Here is a 20,672-nt window from a genome sequence, read left to right on the forward strand (position 1 = left end):
CCCTCTCCCACCCAGGAAGAGGACACGAGCATGTGCCTTTCTGTTCCTTGCCCCAAACAAAGATGGTGGCCATAACCCATCACTGCCTGAGGCCCTCAGCCACTTTCCCATTTGCGGCAAACTTGGGACCAAGAGTATCTAATTCAGGACTAGCGACCTGTACAGAGTGTAATTAAACACTCCCAGTCTGAACTGAGGCATTTCATCCGGTTTCCGCTGCCACTCTCCCCCTTTCCCGTTTCCAGCTCCACACACCAAGGGTAATTCCGGGTCAAATGTCCCTTCCTCAGAACCGATGGAAGCTGGGAAAGTTCGAATCTCGACAGTGTGGAAAGAGGTCATTCGGACCAACAAATCCACACTGACCCTCCAAAGAGTAGCCCACCCAGACCCATTCCCCTACTCTATTATTCTACATTTCTCCTGACTAATGCACCTCACCTACACATCCCTGAACAGGACAGGAAATTAAGCCTGGCCAATTCACCTAATCTACACATCTTTGGACTACAGGAGATTGGGGTAAAAGAATAAATAAGTGGGGATGGAGCGACCCTTTAGCAACACGGCATCAAGGTTTCCTCATCTTCTCTCCCGACCTTATCCCAGATCCAACCCTCCAACTCATCACCGCCCTCCTGAACTGCCCCACCTGTCCATTGTCCTTCCCAATTTACCACTCCACACTCTCACTATTAGCCCCCCAACATGCATTGTCCGATCATCTTCCCAACTACCTTCCCACCACGCCCCACACCGACGCTATTATCTGTCAGCCCTCCACCCCAACCGTCACATTCCTGATGAAGGGCTCAGGTCCAATATGTCAATTCAGCTGCTCTTTGGATACTGTCTGAACTGCGGTACTTCTCCAGCGACACACTTTAACAGAAGCTGGAAGAACAACACCTCATTTTGTACCTGTGGACTCTTCAACCTTTCGGCCTCAATATTGGATTCCATAATTTTAGGCCCAAAGTCTTCCCCGTCCTCGTGTCCTAGCCCCCACTCATAGACCAGGCCTTGTTACTACACAGCCTGCCATTACATATTACCTATAGGTAGCCGCTAACAGTCCCCATAAATAGCTATTCATCCTGCCCCAGCCAGATCATTATCCACTCGTTTGTCCAACTGTTCCTATCTCTCTCTTTCGTCTCTGATCCCATCTATCATTTCCTCCTTAAACCCTGCCTTCTGCATGTAAACCGACATTTTTTCTCAGTAAATTCAGTTCTGAGGAAGGTTCATCAGATCCGAATTTTTAACTCTGATTTTTCTTCACAGATGCTGCCAGATCTGCTGAGCTTTTCCAGGATCTTCTGGTTGTTGTTTCTGATTTACAGCATCCACAGTTCTTTTGATTTTCAATTAGCGGGAGCTTGCAATTCAGGTCTAGGAGCCAACATCGTGTGGTTATAAATTCTCCCAGTACGCAAACTCAATTTCTCTCCCAGTCTCTGCTGTCTCTCCCACTTCCTCCACACTCACTGGGGCACGACACCCCCGACCCCCTCCCCCTACCACCTCACATTGACACCGGACCTGCACAGCTCATGGTCACGTTTTGATCTACTGGCCCCACTCCTCATCCACTCCCATTGTATGTGGATCACACCAAATCTCCCATTGGTCTGAAGCTGCTGTCAATCGGCAAGGACCAATTGTGACACAGGTGGCGGGATCCTCCCAGGAGTGCAGGAGGCTGAGGGGTGGCCACATGGAGGTTTATAAAATCATGAGGGGCTTGGGTAGGATAAATCGACAAGGTATTTTCCCTGGGTTTGGGAATCTAGAACGAGAGAGCATAGGTTTAAGGTGGGAGGGAAAAGATAAAAAAAAGGGATCTAAGGAACAACGTTTTTCATGTAGAGAGTGGTGTGTGTATGGAATCTTCTGTCAGGGCAAGTGGTGGCAGTTGATACAGTTATACCATTTGAAAGGCATCTGGATGGCTATATGAATAGGAAGGGTGTAGAGGGATATGGACCAACTGCTGCCATATTGGACTACGTTATTTTGGGATATCTGGTTGGCATGGACGAGTTTGACCGAAGGGTCTGTTTCAGTGCTGTACATGTCTGTGGTTCTACCCTGGGATGAGCTTCATCACTCACAGTGAATGGGACAGTATCAAAGAGCAAAGGGGTTGGGCGCTATTCATCCCATTGGGGCTGTACTCTCTCCCTCTGGAGATGCTGCAAACCTGTCCAAACTCCCCTCACATTTACCCGTGGTCCTCCAAATTTATCCTCAAAAATTTAAATTCCAAATCTGTTTTGAAAGTAACTGATCAATCTGCAGCCAGCTGTGGCTCAAACTGTTCTAGATGCTCAGAACGTACTCAGTAAAATACTCTTCACATTTTTATCCTAAATTATTCGCCACTTACCTGAAAGTAGCAGAAAAGAGAAACCTACCTTAATTTTATTTTATTAGTTTCATAGAGATGTACAGCACAAAAACAGACCCTTTGGTCCAACGCGTGCATGCCGCCCATATATCCTAAATTAATCTCGTCCCATTTGCCAACACTTGGCCCATATCCTTCTAAACCTTTCCTAATCACGTATCCAATCAAATGCCTTTTAGCTACTGTAATTGCACCAGCTTCCACACTTCCTCTGACAGCTCATTCCATACACGTATCACGTGCAACTTGAAAACATTGTCCCTCAGATCCCTTTTAAATCTTTTCCCTCACACCTTAAGCCTGTGCCCTCTAGTGTTGGATTCAGTTAACCATGGGAAAAGATCCTTGTTCTTCACCCTATCCATGCACTTCACGATTTTATCAATTTCTAAGATAATCTCTCAGCATCCGATGTTTCAGGGACAACAGACTATTCAGCATCTCCCTGTAGCTCCAAACCTCAACCCTGGCAACACCTTTCCACATATTTTCGGAATCCTTTCAAGTTTCACAATATCACTCCTACAGCTGGGAGACCAGGACTGAAGGCAGAATTCCAGAAGTGGCAGAATCAATGTCCTCTCGAGCCACAAAATAATGTTGCAACTCCTGTACTCAATGCACTGACCAATACATGCAGGTATACTAAGCACCTTCTTCACTACCCTGCTTATCTCTGGTTCTACTTTCAAGAAATTATGACCCTGCACTCCAAAATATCTTCGTTCAGCAACACTCACCAGGACCTTCCCATTGTTGAATAATTCCTGCCCTGATATGCTTTTCCAAAATGCAGCACCTCACATTTATTTCAACGGCACTCTATCTGCCACTCATCGGCCCATTTGATTGAAGTCCCATTGTACTCTGAGGTAACCTTCTTCCTTTTCCACTACACCTCCAATTTTGATGTCTACTGTAAACCTACTAACCATACCCCATATATTCACATAGGAATCATTTATATAAATGGTGAAAGCAGTGGACTCAGCACAGATCCTTCCAGCATATTGCTCGTCACAGGCCTCCAGTCCGAAAAACAACCCTCCACCAGAACCCTCTGTCTCCAACCTTCCAGCCAATTTTGTATCCAAATTGCTAGTTCTCTCTGTATCCCATGGTGTGTAATTTGTTAACCAGTCTGTTCTGTAGAACCTTGTTGAATGATTTTCTGAAGTGCAAGTCAGTGATTTCCATGCACAAAGCCATGCTGAATGTCCCTAATCATTTCTTGCCTTTCCAATTACATCTAAATCCTATCTCTGAGAAGCACTTCGAACAACTTACTTGACTTCAGGCTCACCGGTCTATTTGTATCTCTGACCTTTCCTCATCATGTTTCTCGAATAATGGCACCTGTCATGCAGCACCTTACCTGTGACCATCGGTGATGCAAATACCTCAGCAAGCAGCCAAGAAATCAGTTCCCTAGCTTCCCACAAGATTCTAAGATTCACCTGATCATGTACTAGGGATTTATCAATCTTGATGCATTATACAAGATCCAGTACCTCCTCCTAACTAAGGGCACATGTCAAGTGAACACTATTTATGCTTTCAAGTCCTCTCACTTCCATATCCGATTTCAGTAAAAGCTGACATGAAATCCTCGGGTATTATCTCTCCCATCTCCTGCACTTCCACAGCCAGCCTTGCTGATCATTGAGAGTCCCTATTCTCTGTCTGGTTCCTCTTTTGACCTTGATGTATTTGTAGAATCTCTTTGGATTTTCCCTAAATCTATTTCCCAAAGCTATCTCATGTCCCGTTTTAGCCCTCCTAGTTTTCCACCAGTATGCTCCTACTGCCCCCGTACTCCTCCAGGGATTCACTCAAACCCAGCTGTCTATACCTGCCATATCACTCCTTCATTTTCTTGACTAGATCCTCAATTTCTCTCGACAGTCAGCATTCTCTACATTTATCAGCCTTGGCCTTAACAGGAATATACTCCCTGTGTGCTACAGACCTATGGAGGCAATGGCAGATGAGGACAGAGGTCAGAAAAGAGGTTGTGTCGGGAAAGTTAACAGCCTAAACGTAGATAGGTCTCCTGGCCGTGATGGAATGCATCCCGGGGGCGAGAAGAGATGGCAGAGTGTAAATAGCAACTGCACTCATGATAGGTCACGAAACGTTGCTGGACTCTTGTTCTGAGAGACTGGAAAGCTGCAAATGTGATGCCAATATTTTAAAACTGACCTCTTATCTTAATTTCTGTAATGGAGAAAATGCCTGAATCTCTCAAGGAAAAATAGTGAGCTATCTGGATAGAAATTGTCTCATCGAGCAGACACAGCATGGATTCATGAAACGTAGCTCATGTTTAATTATTTACTCGAATAATTGTAGGATATTACGAGCGCGTTGGACAACGGAGATCCAGTGGTTGTGGTGTATCTGGATTTCCAGAAGGCATTCAACAAGATGCCACAAAAAAGATTGTTGTATATGATGCACGGCATTCTGGCTCATGTATTTGCATGGATACAGGATTGATTAACTGACAAAAAGTAAAGAGTGGAGATAAATGGATGTTTGACGAGTGTTGGGACTACAATTGTTCACAATTCACACAGATGTTTTGGAGTTGAGGACCAGGTGTCAGAGTTCACATTTGACATTAAGGTGAGGAAGAGCAATGTGTGCAGAGGCAACTGTAAGTCTACACAGGGATAAGGATAGGTGAGGTGAGTGGGTAAGGATCTGGCAGATGGAGGACAATATTGGGAAAGGTGAGGTCATGCATTTTGGTCGGACTAACAGCAAAATGGATGATGAAATGGTGAAAACTTGCAGCATGCTGCTGTGCAGAAGGTGCTGGGTGTCCTTGTGCATGAATCACAGGAAGTTGGTTTGCAGGTGCAGCACGTAATTAAGGCAGCAAAGGGAATATTGTCCTTCATTGCTACAGGGATGGTTATGCTGCAGCTGTACAGGGTGCTGGAAGGGCCACACCTGGGGTACTGTGTACAGGTTAGGTCTCCTTACTTAAGGAAGGATCTATTGGCACTGGAGGGAGTGCATAGCAGAATCACTAGTTTGAGCCTGGAGTTGCGAGGGTTGCCTTATGACGAAAGATTAAATAGGCTGGGACGATACACATTGGAATTTCGAAGAATTGAAGGTTGTATCCGAAAGAAAAAATAAAATTATGAAGGGAGTAGATAAGATAGAAGCAGGGATGTTATTTCCACTGGGGACTGAGCAAACTAGGGAGCATAGCGTCAAATTCAGGGTGTATCAGTTTTAGGACTGAGTTGATGATGAACTTCTTCAATTAAAGGGTTGTGAATCTGTGGCATTCCCTGCTGAATGCAGCAGTTGAGGCTTTAATCTTGAATGTCTTTAGGTCAAAAGGTAGATTTACGAAAGGAAAGGAATTAAGGGTGATGATGAAAGAGCAGGAAAGTGGAGCTGAGGCCACGAAAATATCAGCCATGACCTTGCTGAATGGCAGAGCAGGCTTGAGGGGCCAGATAACCTACTCCTGCTCCTCTCCTTTCGTTTTGATGTTCCCACTTTCCAGCCGTCCCATTACCTGGGAATAGCAAATAAATAATAAAAGTTCTCGCCTTGTACCGTCAAAATTCGCGTTTGTCTAATTTAGAACACTACCTTTTCGATCTTTTAAAACGAGTGGAATTTTCAGAGTATTACAACAGTGGGGAAGTAGCCCATTCAGCCCATTCAGCCCATAACATCCACACTGACTCTCAGAGACTCCCACCCGAACCATGTAATGCTGCATTTCCCATGGATAATCCAGCGAGCTTGCACATGCCTGAACACTGGGCAGTTTCGCCTTGATCATCCACCCAACCTGCATATATTTAGATAGTGGGAGGAAACCACAACCCTCGGACGAAACCTACGCAGATACTTCCAACAAGGTGGTCATCCCTTTCTTATTTCCCAGTTCCACTCAAATAACTTTACTGGACTCCCAAAAATATCCTCCCTAAGCACAAATGTCATGCTGTCCCTAATCAAAAAAGCCACTCCGCCTCCTCTCATGTCCCCGTTCCTATCCTTCCTTTTGCATCTATAACCTGCAACATTCCGATGTCAGTCCTATCCATCCCTCAGCCTCGTTTACATAACACTCATGATATCCCAGTGCCACATTCAAAACCATACCCTGAGTTCATCCGCCTTCCCTGTCAGGTCTCTAGCATTGAAATAAGTGCAGTTTAACTGGTCAGTCACATCTCGTTCTCTGTCTTTCCCTTGCCTGCCTTGACTGTTTGTCTTCTGAACTGCACCAGCCTCAGACTTACCTCTTTTCTCACTCTCTCTTTGGGTTTACCCCCGACTCCCTCACTGGTCTAATGCCTCCCGAATAGCACAAGCAATTCTCTATGCATGGATATTAGATTAGATTACTTACAGTGTGGAAACAGGCCCTTCGGCCCAACAAGTCCACACCGACCCGCCGAAGCGCAACCCACCCATACCCCTACATTTACCCCTTACCTAACACTACAGGCAATTTAGCATGGCCAATTCACCTGACCTGCACATCTTTGGACTGTGGGAGGAAACCGGAGCACCCGGAGGAAACCCACGCAGACACGGGGAGAACGTGCAAACTCCACACAGTCAGTCGCCTGAGGCGGGAATTGAACCCGGGTCTCTGACGCTGCGAGGCAGCAGTGCTAACCACTGTACCACCGTGCCGCCCACCAATTCCAAGACATCTTCCAATTCAGGTACAATCCATCTTTCTTGTGCACGTCAACTCTACTCCACAGGAGATTACAATGATCCAAAAATGTGAATCCTACACCAGCTCCTTCGCCACTCATTCATCTACTCCATCCTGCTATTTATCCTCTCACTAGCATGTAGCACCGGGAGTAATCCAGAACAACGAAGACCTACTTTTCCAGGCTAATTTGCTGTGTTCTCTCGGCAGGATCCCATGCCATCGCCATCCTATGTCATTGGTACCAATGTACAACGACCTCCCAGAGGTCATTCTCCCCTTTGAGAATAGTCTACTCCCTCTCTGAGACATCCTTGACCCTGGCACCAGGGAGGGACCACCTCATTCTGGTGTCTCACTATCAGCATTCTGTGCCCTATACCAGTCCCGAATCATCATTGATAACCTGGAACCTGATATACTTCTCCATACATTAGAGACAGTCTCAGTACCAGTAACTTAGCTGTCAGTGCTATATTCCCCCGAGAGTCTATGACCACCTACATTTTCCAGAACACTATACTTGTTTGAGATAGGAATACCCACAGGTGACTCCTGCTCTATCTACCTCCCTATCCTACCTTTCCGAGACATAACCCAGCTACCTGACTGGATCTGCAGTTTTCCAGCCTGGAACTGTCAGCTATCACATACGCTGACTCTTGTAATTCTTCATTAACATCAACCACCGCTGCATCTGATCCATGCGATCCAAGAGGATTTGCATCCTCACTTCCTGCAGACTATCAGCAGGATCATTAAAACTCTCCCTAATCTCTGATATCCAATAGGAAGAGCACGTCCCTGTACGAATGGCCATCTCTGCACCTTAATCTACAGACCCAGAAAAAGGCAGAGTCTCACAGCTTCACAAAAGACTAATCTCGAATACATTAGTACCTGTATTTTATATTTAAATCATTCAACCAAAACATCATAAGACAGTACTTAAACAAATAAACCCTTACCCTACTGAATGTTGCGGAATTCTAAAAATAAAACTGATTAAGACTTACCTTTTAAGAGACTGAAACCCACTGAGCTGATCCCCGGATGTGAGTCATCGACATACAGCACGGAAACAGACCCTTCGGTAAAACTTGTCCATGCCGACTAGATATCCGAAACTAATCTCGTCCCATTTTCCAGCACTTGGCCGATATCCCTCTAAACCCTTGCTATTCATACACCCACCTGGATGCCTATTAAATGTTGCAATTGTACCAGCCTTCACATCTTTATCTGCCAGCTCATTCCTTAAATTCACCACCTTCGCGTGAAACAGTTGGCCCTTAGGACCCTTTTATATCTTTCCCCTCTCACTTTCATCGAATACCCTCTAGTCTAGACTCCACCACCCCAGTGAAAATACATTGTCTATCTGTCTGATACATGCCTCTCATGATTTTATAAACGTCAAAGTTCACCCCTCAGCCTCCGACACTCCAGGGAAAACAGGTCCAGCCTATTCAGCGTCTCCATACAGCTCAAACCCTCTGACCATGGCAGCATCCTTGTAAATCTTTTTTGAACCTTTCAAGTCACACAACATCCTTCTGACAGGTGGAGAACAGAATTGCACACAATATTGCAAGCGTGGCCAAACCAATGTCCTGAACAGCCGCAACATGACCTCTTGTACTCAATGTTCTGATCAATAAAGGAAATCTTACCAAACACCTTCACCATCGTATCTACCTGCACCTCTAGTTTCATGGAATTATGAACCTGCACTGCGAGATCTATTTGTTCAGCAACACTGCCGAGGACCTGTCCATTAAGTGCATCAGTTCTTCTAAGCTTTGCTTTTCCAAAATGCAGCACCTCGCATTTATCTAAATTAAACACCATCAGCCAATCCTCAACCCATTCGCCCATCTGAACAAGATCCCATTTTAATCCGAGGTAGCCTTCTTCACTGTCCACGACACCTCCAATTTTTATGTCATCTGCAAACTTACTAAATATCCCTCCTATGTTCACATCCAGATCATTTATTTTAATGATGAGAAGTAGTGGACCCAGCACCGATCCTTGTGGCACTCAACCGGTCACAGGCCTCCAGTCTGAAAAACAATCTTCCACCACCATCCTCTGTCTTATACCTTTGAGCCAGTCTGTATCTAAATGGCTAGTTCTCCCTGAATTCCGTGAGACCTAACCTTGCTAACCAGTCTCCCATGGCGGCACCTTGTCAAACGCCTTCTGAAGTCCATACAGATCACATCTACCACTCTGCCTTCATCGATCCTCTTTGTTACATCTTCGAAAAACAGCTCAATCAAGTACGTGGCACATGATTTCCCACACACAAAGCCATGCTGACTATTCCTGATTATTCCCGATGAAGGGATTTTGCCCGAAACGTCGATTTCGAAGCTCCTCGGATGCTGCCTGAATTGCTGTGCTCTTCCAGCACCACTGATCCAGAATCTGGTTTCCAGCATCTGCAGTCATTATTTTTCCCTCTTTTATCCCTAATCAGCCCTTGGTTTTCCAAATACATGCAAATCCTGTCCCTCAGGGTTTCTTTCCAACAACTTGTTTGGCTTTGACGACAGGCTCATGCATCTTCAGTTCCCGAGCTTGTCCAAACCACCTACATTAAATAATACCACCATATTAACCAACCCCCATTATTCTGGCACCACAGCTATGACTATCAATTTTACAAACATCTCAGCAAGGGACCCAGCAATCACTTCACCAGCTTCCCACTGAGTTTTAGGCTACACTGGATGAGGCCCTGGGGTTTATCCACCTCTCTGTGTTTCAAGACATCCAGTACCACCTCCTCTGTAATACAGACATTTTTCAAGATTTCACCATTTGTGTCCCCACATTCTACATCATCCATTCCTTCTCCACAGTAAAACACTGAGTCCAAATACTCGGTGAACATCTCCCCCAACACTTGCAGCTCCACATATAGGCTGCCTTGCTGATCTTTGAGGAGCCCTATTCTCTCTCTGGTAACCCTTTTATTCTTAATATATTTATAAAAAACATTTGGATTATCCTTAACCCTATTTGCCAAAGTTGTGTCCTGTCCCCTTGTTGCCTTACTTATTTCCCTCTTAAGTATATTTCAACTGCCTTTATACTCAAAGTCTTTTTTTTTGATTTTGGAATGGAATAAATGTCAAATATTACAGCTTGAAGAAATAAACGATGGCACGACTTACATCGATTAAAACTTGGGCCTTCAATAGTGATATCAAACAAAGAGACTGAGGGGTTTAGGTCTTTGAAGCGTGTGTCACATGTCGACAGGATGGTGAAGGTGGTGTTTAACACGCTTACTTTCAATGCTCAGACCTTTCAGTCTCGGAGTTCGGACGTCACGTTGAGGTTGTAAAGGATGTTGTTAAGACCTCTTCTGGAATAATGTGTCTAGTTCTGTTTGTTCCATTCGAGGAAGGATATTATTAAACTGGACCAGGTTCAGAAGAGATTTGCAAGGACGTTGAGCGGAATAAATGATTTGAATTATAAGCAGAGGCTGGATAGGCTGGGACTTCTTTCACTGGAGCCCAGGAGGTTGAGGGGTGATCTTATTAGAGGTTTATAAAATTATGGGGGGGATGAAAGATAATGTGAACAGCAGATGCGCATTCCAGGAGGTGCGCGATTCTAGTTTGGGTACATACTTTTTAAGGGGAGGAGAGGAAGGCTTTCAAAAGATGTGTGGGATTTTTTTTAACTTTTACACAGAGAGTGGTTCACGTGTGGAATGGGATTCCAGAGGAAGTGGTTGCCGTGAATATAATTACAATTTCAGGTTGGACTAGTGACTCAGTGGTTAGCAGATATTGGTAACCTTTGAAAATTTCAGAAAATAGCAGTATAGAGGAGATCACACTGTCCACTGTCTGCATTGGACAAGAAGTAACGTTGCTTTTTGAAGCCCTCGTTCTGTCTCCCCAGATACTATAGGACGTCGGGTGCACATACCGTCTCCTTTTTTTTATAATGGTTTGAGAGTTTCTGCTTCTACTCCGCTTCCATGTGTGACTCCAAGATTCCGACCATACTCTGGGAGAAGTAACAATTTTCCTCATCACTTCTCTAATATTTCAACGAATTACATTAAATATTCACCACTGGTAACTGAGCTCTGCAACAGGAACAAGGTATTCTCTCCCTTTCTACCCAAGCTCCTAACAATATGTGCACCCCAATCAAATCTCCTGTCAGCATCCTCCATTCCAATCTTTCCCCATAACTGCACTTCTACAGTCACAGGGTAACGGATCTCCTCTGTACCCTCTCCAGTCCAATTCCATCCTTCCATGTAATGGGGTGACCAGAGCTGCACCCAGTCCCCAGGCTGTAACTGAACTCATTATTTAGATAATTCCAACATCAGCTTCCTGCTCGTAAATTCTGCACTTTGGCTGATAGAGGTAATAGTGCCATTTGCTGCATTAACGAAGTTATTGATGTTTCCAGCTATCTTTATTTGTCAGCCCACACTGACCGCACTCTCATTTATTGTATACTTCCCACTATTGTTGATGTCCCCAAATGCCTTGCCTTGCACTTCTCTGGGTTGTTTGGTCCATTCACCTGGACGCCATAGTTTCTGTTTTCAAATTGACTTCCATGGGATCTCTCGTCAAATCCAAGTAAGTCACATGCATTTACAGGTTAGTGCCTCAAATCGACACAGTCAGATTAATTACATACGATCTTCCTTGAACAAATCCAGACCGACTGTCCTGGAATCCCTGGGAATTTCTCAGTGACCGTTTATCCACTCTCTCAGAATTCCAGCCTCCACCTATTCAGTCAGTCCCTTGCTCCACACTAAAGAAAATAACGGTGTTCGCCATTCTCCTGTCTTCTGGCACCATTCCTGCATCTATAAGAATTGGATAATGCAGATAAGTATAAGGATAGGGATTTTCCCTGGCTCTTTTTAACAGACTGGACCATTGTGTTACCCCTTTTGTCACGATTTGAATATCCTGTATAATTCCCTGCTCCAAGTTTGTTGCTCCCAATATATCACACTGCATCCCTATTTTGATTCAGACAGACTGAGGCCTACACTATCTTATGATTTGTCAAGTCTCATTTTATTCGAGTTTCATGGAGGGTTTCTCTCCACAAGATGAATTGCATTTTCTCATAATACCATCCCCAATCTGCCTCGTTAACTACCTTCCCTGCCCACATGGTCTTCCTCTCATCTAGCACTAACGTGATGATTTTTCCCTTGTCATAACAACTGCCCACTGTCTGGATATCTCAGAGTGCACCAGCCACCCTGTTCCAGGTGTCATCTTTAAAAAGTGATTATACTCTTAGATTGTCAAACCGAAACTGGCCAGGAGATAGCAGAGGGGGTAGAACTGGGGCCACACTCTGTGGACAAGCCCCTAAGGTTATATTGGATGGCATGGTGCAGGAGAGGGACATTACCTTCCTCCAGGACTGGCAGGGAGGCCACGACACCAGACACTGCCAGCTTGGTCCGAGGTTGACCCCTGTGTCAGTGAGGTGCCAGCCTTCTGGGTGAATGCCCAGCGGTTAGGAAGGAGGTCAGTGACTTTCTCCACTCCACCATGTTAAGTGCCACCATGTGCACTTTTTGACCTAACCCTCACTCTCTCTCTGCTACTGCACCCACCTCCCACAAAGGCTCATGTTCTCCCACTTTCACTGAATACAGCACCTTCTCTTGACATCTCTCTAAAGTCTTCTCTGTCCCTCTCCCCAACTCTGCCTGGTGTCTGTGCTGCCAACTCACTCACACAGGACACCTCGCTACCTTTCCCCCAGCTGTACTAGCTGTAACAAACAATTCCACCTCCCTTAATACCGCTTGGTAATTCTCACATTTCGAAAGAAACCACCCCACAAGAGAGCAGAAAGAGCCAAGAGGGATGGGGGCTGCCCAGCATTCAGCTCCTCACCCCCGCAAAGGGGAAGGATCCTGACCCTAACAACAACGAGAAGCTGTCTGACTGTGTCCAAACTCCCGGACTGGGATCTGAGACACCCCTTGACTGAGTGTGCTCGGCACTGTGACTGACTGTGGACAATGATATTCAGCTTTCTGGGTTTGTGTCTGTACTAAACACCAAGACAATAAGCAGGCGGATGACCCTGATAGCTGTGGCTGAGGGGAAACACTGCTTAGGGCAGGACTAGGCAGGACAATAATTCTGTGAGCAATAAAGTCAGTTCAAAATGGGTGTGTACAAACACGGAGTGAGCAGCCCAGAGGGACAGGCCATGAGCTGGATGGGTCTCCCTGACCAGACTGTCATTGCAGCAGCATTGATTGTGTACAAACACGGACTGAGAAGCCTAGGGGGACAGTCCGTGAGCTGGGTGTGTGTCCCTGAGCACAGTGTCTTTATAGCAGCATTGAGTTTGCACAAACGCGGAGTGAGCAGCCCTGAGAGACAGGCTATGAGCTGGGTGTCTGTCCCTGAGCACAGTGTCATTGCAGCAGTTTTGACTGTGTACAAACACGGAGTGAGCAGACCAGTGGGACAGTCCATGAGCTAGGTATGTGTCCCTGAGCACAGTGTCCTTGCAGCAGCATTGCAATGAGAGTTGTCAGTGCACCCTAGTCTGCAGAATTGAAGTACAGAAGCGTACTGTCAGTGAGTTGGAGATGTGCTGCCTTGGCATGGTGAGGCTGGCATGTGACAGATGCCAACATTGGAGCATGTGGAGTACATGCAGCTTTCTGTCTGTGCAGTGTCCCGCGAGATGTTGTGTCCAAGATAGATGGCCGCAGGAGCGAGGGGCGAGATGGAGTCACCAGTTACCAGCTCGGACTTTCACGTCCAATTCTCTATATTAAGTTCGCCCACAGTCAGAGGGAGTATGTGAAGCTGCAAGTTGTTGAGGAGAGATCCACTGATTGTGGCTGTTGATCATCAGTAATCATTGAGTCAACATCTTGCCATTCCTGCACTCAAATCTTGTTTTAAAGAAAAGGCCAGCACAGGAATAGGCCCTTCATCGCAGCAATCCCGCACTGGCACGTGATGCCGTTCTAAAGTTAAAAAGAAAGTTTTTGCTCCGACACTCTCTATGTCATTCTGTTCCCTCCTAACTCATATTTGTGCCAAGATCCCTCTTAAACCTTGCTATATTAGCTTTTTCCCTTCTATCAGTGCATTCCAGGCACTTGCACATTCTGTCTGGAAAAGCAAAAAAAATGAATTGCCGATTATATCTCTCGAACTTTCTCCCTTTCATCGAAAACCTATGGCCCTGAGTAATTGATATTTCTACTCTGGGACAAAAAAACGCTTCTAACTGTATTTATATCTATGCCTCTGAGAATTTTGTAAATATCTATCAGGTTGCCGCTTAGCCAATGATGCCCAGGTGCAAACAAACCATGCTTGTTCAATTTTTCATTCGGGCTAATACCCTTCCAACCAGACAACATCCTGGTAAAATTTTTCCATACCCTATCCAACACCTCCACATGGGTTCTGCTGATGTGGCAACCAGTACTGTACACAATATTCTAAATGTGCCCGAACTAAGTTTCTCTACAGCTGCAATATGACCTGCTAATTTTCATATTGTATGCTCTGATGCATATATGCAAGTTTACCATCAGGCTTCTTGATCACCCTATCAACCCATGTTACCACTTTCAGGAACCTGTGGAACTGTACACCTGTATCCCTTCAGATGTTGATGTAGCCAGTAGTTTTTCCATCCACTTTATACTTGTCTCCTGCATTAGACCTTCTCAAACGCATCACCTCGCAACTGTCCAGATAAAGTTACATTGGTGTTTTCTCTGTCGAAGTCTGCAGCTGACCTATATCCGGCTGTATTCTCTGGCAATCATCCTCACAATCTACAACTCCGCCAAGCTATTTACAGATCTCCAGTCACAAAACCACTGTTCCACCACTACTCTGTCTTCAATGACCAAGCAATTCTCTATCCATCTTACTAATTGACCGCTGATCCCATTTCACTGCACCGTCTGTATGAACCTGCCATAAGGATCCATATCAAAGGCCTTGCTAAGGTCCAGACGGCCAACAACCAGCCCCGGGCCCCATCAATCAATTCATTTGCTTCCTCAAAATATTCAATCAAGTTTGTGTGACATGATCTTCTGGACACAACTGTGTTGCCGGTTGCTCGTAAGTCCATACTAGAATACTGTTGGAGCTGCACTCATTCAGACAATTGATTATTCCATCATATTCCTGACTTGAACCTTGGAGAGTAGATTAGATTCCTTGCAGTGTGGAAACAGGCCCTTCGGCCCAAACAGTCCACACCAACCCTCCGAAGCCACAGGATCCAGCATCAATGCTGAGCACTGTATTGTCTATTTACCAAGGAGCTGTCCACCTCTGCCTGGCTGTGTCCTGGGATGTTCCCTGGGATGTAGTCCTGTTCACAGAATCATGCGTCACAGACAATATCTGACTGTTGCTTGATTAGTCCGTTGGAAATATATAACAGGTCACTTTTACATATTGTATAATGAAGAGTTAATATCACTTTGTTTCTTCCATATCTTAAAAAAACGCAAACATCATTGTTTTTCAGTTGAAAATAATTGAAGTGAATATTAATTCAATTACCAGAGTACGCAGCTAACTATTACACAAATCAGTGACTGTAGTAAGCACCCGTTTCATGTTTAGATCATTTTATAGGCAAAAAAAAACTATTGGAAATGACTTTGAGAAAAGTCACAGTGTTAATGGACCTCATCACGACCTCCAATACACTGGCCATCTTCACAATCTGTGCCGAGAGTTTCCAAACTGGAGCTGCGCATTTACTAACACAATCCCTCACAATAGACTGCTTAGAGACATACCTGAACAACGGGGATATGTGTGTGGGGCAGACTGGTCAATGGAATAGCACATGGCGCTGGTCCAGGCGCAGTTCAATATTTATAACAACGACCTGTAAACAACCATGTCTTGCAAGTATATCTGTTCTTGTGTGCCACCTAAACTCTGTAATTCTGCACCTTGAACCCGATCCTGAATGAATGTGTTGTAAAGGTGATGGACTCCTGTAGCACATGGCATCTTACATTGATTCCCGCATAAATCATATCCATTGTATGTTAGCCCCACAATGTCAGTATCCAAACAGAATTGTGCAACTCAATTGATGGCCAGCATCATCGCAGCCCAACGACTTGTGTGTGACTTGAGCTGGAAACCTCTGTGTAACTGTTTGCAGCATTGTTCTAAGTATTAACTGCAAAGTCTCCTTATTGAAGCTCTGACATCCTTACATAATACCAAAATTTAGATTGTCCAATGAGCTTAAAATCCATCCATTTACTCAGCACACATTTATAACAACAATATGATGAAAACAGTGCACAACTCAAAGTAAGGAGCATCGAAATGATGAATGTCATTACCACATCCAAGACTACATTATTATTAATAGCAATAACTTTCAAAATATACATTTATTTTCCATTATATTAATATTGTGAACTCATAGTCGACTCTCTTACTCCTCAGATGCTGCCTGAACGGCTGTGTTTTTTTTCAGAATCACACTTTTTGACTCTGATCTCCAGCATCTGCAGTCCTCACATTCTCCCTGCTAATACTCACTCATAATCATTTTCACGGCAGGAATATCACTGTCTGTTTAAACATGTTGCAGTCAGATATGAGTACATTTTGAATTGCTTCTAACTATCTCAGAGCTCAGTATTATAGGATGTGAATGGCAGTGTCTGTGTGGTGCTCGGTATGTCGGCCATGCCTCTGAGAGTCTGACAGATTATACCTTCAGCTGTTTACAACAAACCAGTGACTGCATGGACCCAACCAGCCTGAGCTCACGACACCCAAAGCACAGTGTCCAACATTGGGCAGGTATGGGGACAATTCTTTCATTTTCATTTATTCATGGAATATGATTGGGCCAGTATTTATTGTTCATCCCTTGTTGCCCTTGAGAAGCTGGGAGTGAGCTGCCGCATTGACCCACTGCAGTCCATGAGTGGGTGAAACATCCAATACCATTGGGGAGTGAGCTTGAAACAGTGACACTGAAGACATGGCAATATACTTCCCAATCAGGATGGTTGGTGGCTTGGAACGGAAAGCGAACATGATGATGATCCCAAGTATTTGCTTCCCTTGTCCTTCTTGACGGCCATGGTTTCAGAGGTACGTTGTACGACGCCTTGAATAAACTTCTGCAGAGCACCGTGTAGATGGCAGGTATTGCTGCTCCTGTGTGTCAGTGGATGAGGGGTGAAGCTGCATGCACACAGGTAAGTGGGGAGGGAGCGGATATTTCATCGCACACACATTCAATTTGTGTCTTATAGAAGGTGTGCAGGTTTTTTGATGTCATGAGTGACGTTATTCATGGAGGATTCCTAGCCCTTGGGATATTCTTGCAGCCAATTAACTTATATGCGTCGAAGTGTGGCGCTGGAAAAGTACAACAGGTCAGGTAGCATCTGAAGTACAGGAGAATCGACGTTATAGCATAAGCCCTTTACAGGAATGGCTAATGAAATTATATGCTCTGTCCAGTTCTGGTTAATAGTAATCCCTGTGATATTGGTCGTGGCGAGTTCAGTGCTGGTAGTGGCATTGAATGTTAGAGCATATTGTTTTATTTTCCATTGTTAGAGATAATCGTTGTCTGGCATGTGTGCAACGGAAATTGTACTTGTCACTGTTAAGCTCACACCTTCATATTCCCAGGTCCTTGTTACATTTGGACAAGGACTGCTTCAGTATCTGAGTAAATCACAAATCGTGTTGAACATTATCCAGTCATTGGCAAACATTCTCAGTTGTTCCTTCACTTGAGTAGAGATGGTCATTTATGAAGCAGCTGAAAATTATTGGGCCTAGGGCAGAGAGAACTCTTATAGCTCACTGATGCTGTCCCTCTCTCTGAGCTAGGAAGCGTGATTCTAGTTCCACCTGCTCCAGAGGTGTCTAACAACATATCTGAATGGGATAATATTACAATTTCTACCACAAGGAGCTGAGCAAGTACTTGGGTAGCTCAATCAGTTGGACGGCTGGATTGTAATGCAGATTAATGCCAACAGTTTGGGTTCAATGCATGCACTGACTGAGGTGCCTGAAAAGGGCTGTCCTACTCAAGCTCTCCCTCACTTGAGGCATGATGACCGTCCAGTAAAACTACCACCAGTCGTTTCTTCTAACGAGAGAACAACCCTATCACCCTGTCGGGGTATGGTGCCCTACATTTCCATTTCTGATCTACAGGCTTGCCCAGAAACCCCGCCCCTGGGGAACGGCGGCGGAGCTGAGATGGCTGTTCTGCACCAACCCCAGCCACGTTCCTTTGTACCAGCTGTAACTTATGCCACTGCAGACGATTCGCATTTGCTCCAGGTTTGCCATTAATCCTGGCTACGACATTTGGTCAAATGCAGTTATGATCAAGTTAAAAGTGCAGTCACTGTCACCCCACCTTTAGATTTCAGCTATGTTCTCTTGTACATCGTTAAACCAAGGCTTCAATGAGCCCAGGAGATGAGAGCCCAAACTGAGCTTTAGCGAGCAGGTTACTGCTGAGGAAGTGCTGTTTGATCCCACTGTATGTGACATCTGCCATCCCTTTATTAATTACAGGGATTAGAGCAAAGGCGCAGTCATTGATCGTCTTATGTTTTGTCTGTGTGTGTACAGGACACACCCTGATAGTTTTCCACATTGTCAGGGAGATACCAGTGCTGTATCCCAGCAGGAACAGCCTGAATGGAATGTTACCGGGGCCCACAGACTTTGCATTCTCCAGATGATTGTAAATGCCACACACAGTGAATCGGCTTAGCTGAAGACTGCATCTGGAGGAGATTAAAATAGATCATCCCATCGATATTTCTGTCTGAACATTGTTGTGAAAGTTTTAGCCTGAGCTTTTCTATTATTGTGCTGGACTATTCAATCTTTGAGGAAGGTGGTATTTGTGGATTCTCCTCTTCTGGTGAGTTGTGTGATTGTCCACCACCATTCACCCGGATTGTAGAGATTAGGTCTGATTCTTTGGTTAGATCTGTGTATCATTTGCTATTTATACCATGTGGTGAGTAAGTGGACCAATTTAGTAACGTCATCTCATTCTGAGATGTATTTAGTGCTACTATAGGCAGGCATTCCTGTTTTCTCTATTTAACAAGACTGTAGCCCTGGCTTGACTCCCCTCCCTCAGCCTCACGGTGTCAGATCAAACACTGACACGGAAACCTCCTGCTGACTCCCCTCCCTCAGCCTCACGGTGTCAGATCAAATACTGACACGGAAACCTCCTGCTGACTCCCCTCCCTCAGTCTCACGGTGTCAGATCAAATACTGACACGGAAACCTCCTGCTGACTCCCCTCCCTCAGTCTCACGGTGTCAGATCAAACACTGACACGGAAACCTCCTGCTGACTCCCCTCCCCCTGCCTCACGATGTCAGATCAAACACTTACACGGGAACCTCCTGCTGACTCCCCTCACTCAGTCTCACGGTGTCAGATCAAACAATGACACAGAAACATTCTTTTGACTCCCTTCCCTCAGCCTCACGGTGTCAGATCAAACACTGACACAGAAACCTCCTACACCCGTCCCTATCTCTCTGCAAACTTCCAAACCCTACACCCCTCTCTATCTCTCTCACCCCCATAACACTCCCTATCTCTGCAATCTCCCGAAAACCCAGATCCTTCCTTATCTCTCTAACTTCCTCCAAACTCTGCATCTCTCCCTATCTCTCTAAACTCCTCCAAAACCTGCATCCCTCCCTATCTCTCTGATATCCTCCAAATCCAACACCAATACTTGTATCTCTAACCTCCTCCAAATCTGACATCCCTCCTTACCTCTTGAACCGACTCCAAACCCTACTCCCCTCTCTAACTCTCTAAAATCTTCCAAACGTTCAGCAGTCCCTGTTTTTCTGACCTTCTCCAAACACTACGCACCTCCCTATCTCTCCAATATTCTCCACCTCCTTCACCCCTCCTTATCTCTGCGACTTCCTCTAAACCCAGATCCCTCCATATCTCTCTAATCACCGCCAAAACCAACACCCCTCCCTATCTCTCTAATCATCACCAAAACCTACACCACTCCCTACCTCTCTAACCTCCTTCAAATCCAATACCATTCTCTATCTCTCTAATATTTTCCAACGCTTTCACCTCTCCCTAACTCTGCAACCTCCTCCAAACTCAAATCTCTCCTTATCTCTCTCACCGACTCTAAAATTTGCACCCTCGTTATTCTTCTCACCACCTCCAAACCCTATATCCCTCCCTATCTCTATAATCTCCTTCATCATCTACATATCTCCCTTTATCTGTGACTTACTCCAGCCCCTACAAACCCTACATGTCTCTCTAAGCTGCTCTCCCATATACCCTGTCACTGTAACCTCGTCCAGCCACTCCCCGCTTCCGACGTTTGTAAACCTCATCCAACCACTAGACTCTCCTGATCTCTGTAACCTTATCCAGCCTCTCTATACCGCCCCATTTTTTCTGGCGTTCTCTAGTAACTCTACGTTTTCTTATGTATATA

Source organism: Chiloscyllium plagiosum, unplaced genomic scaffold (genome assembly GCF_037043375.1).
Source record: "Chiloscyllium plagiosum isolate Xiang-an unplaced genomic scaffold, Cpla_swu_hap1 HiC_scaffold_14, whole genome shotgun sequence".
In the NCBI taxonomy this organism is placed as follows: Eukaryota; Metazoa; Chordata; class Chondrichthyes; order Orectolobiformes; family Hemiscylliidae; genus Chiloscyllium; species Chiloscyllium plagiosum.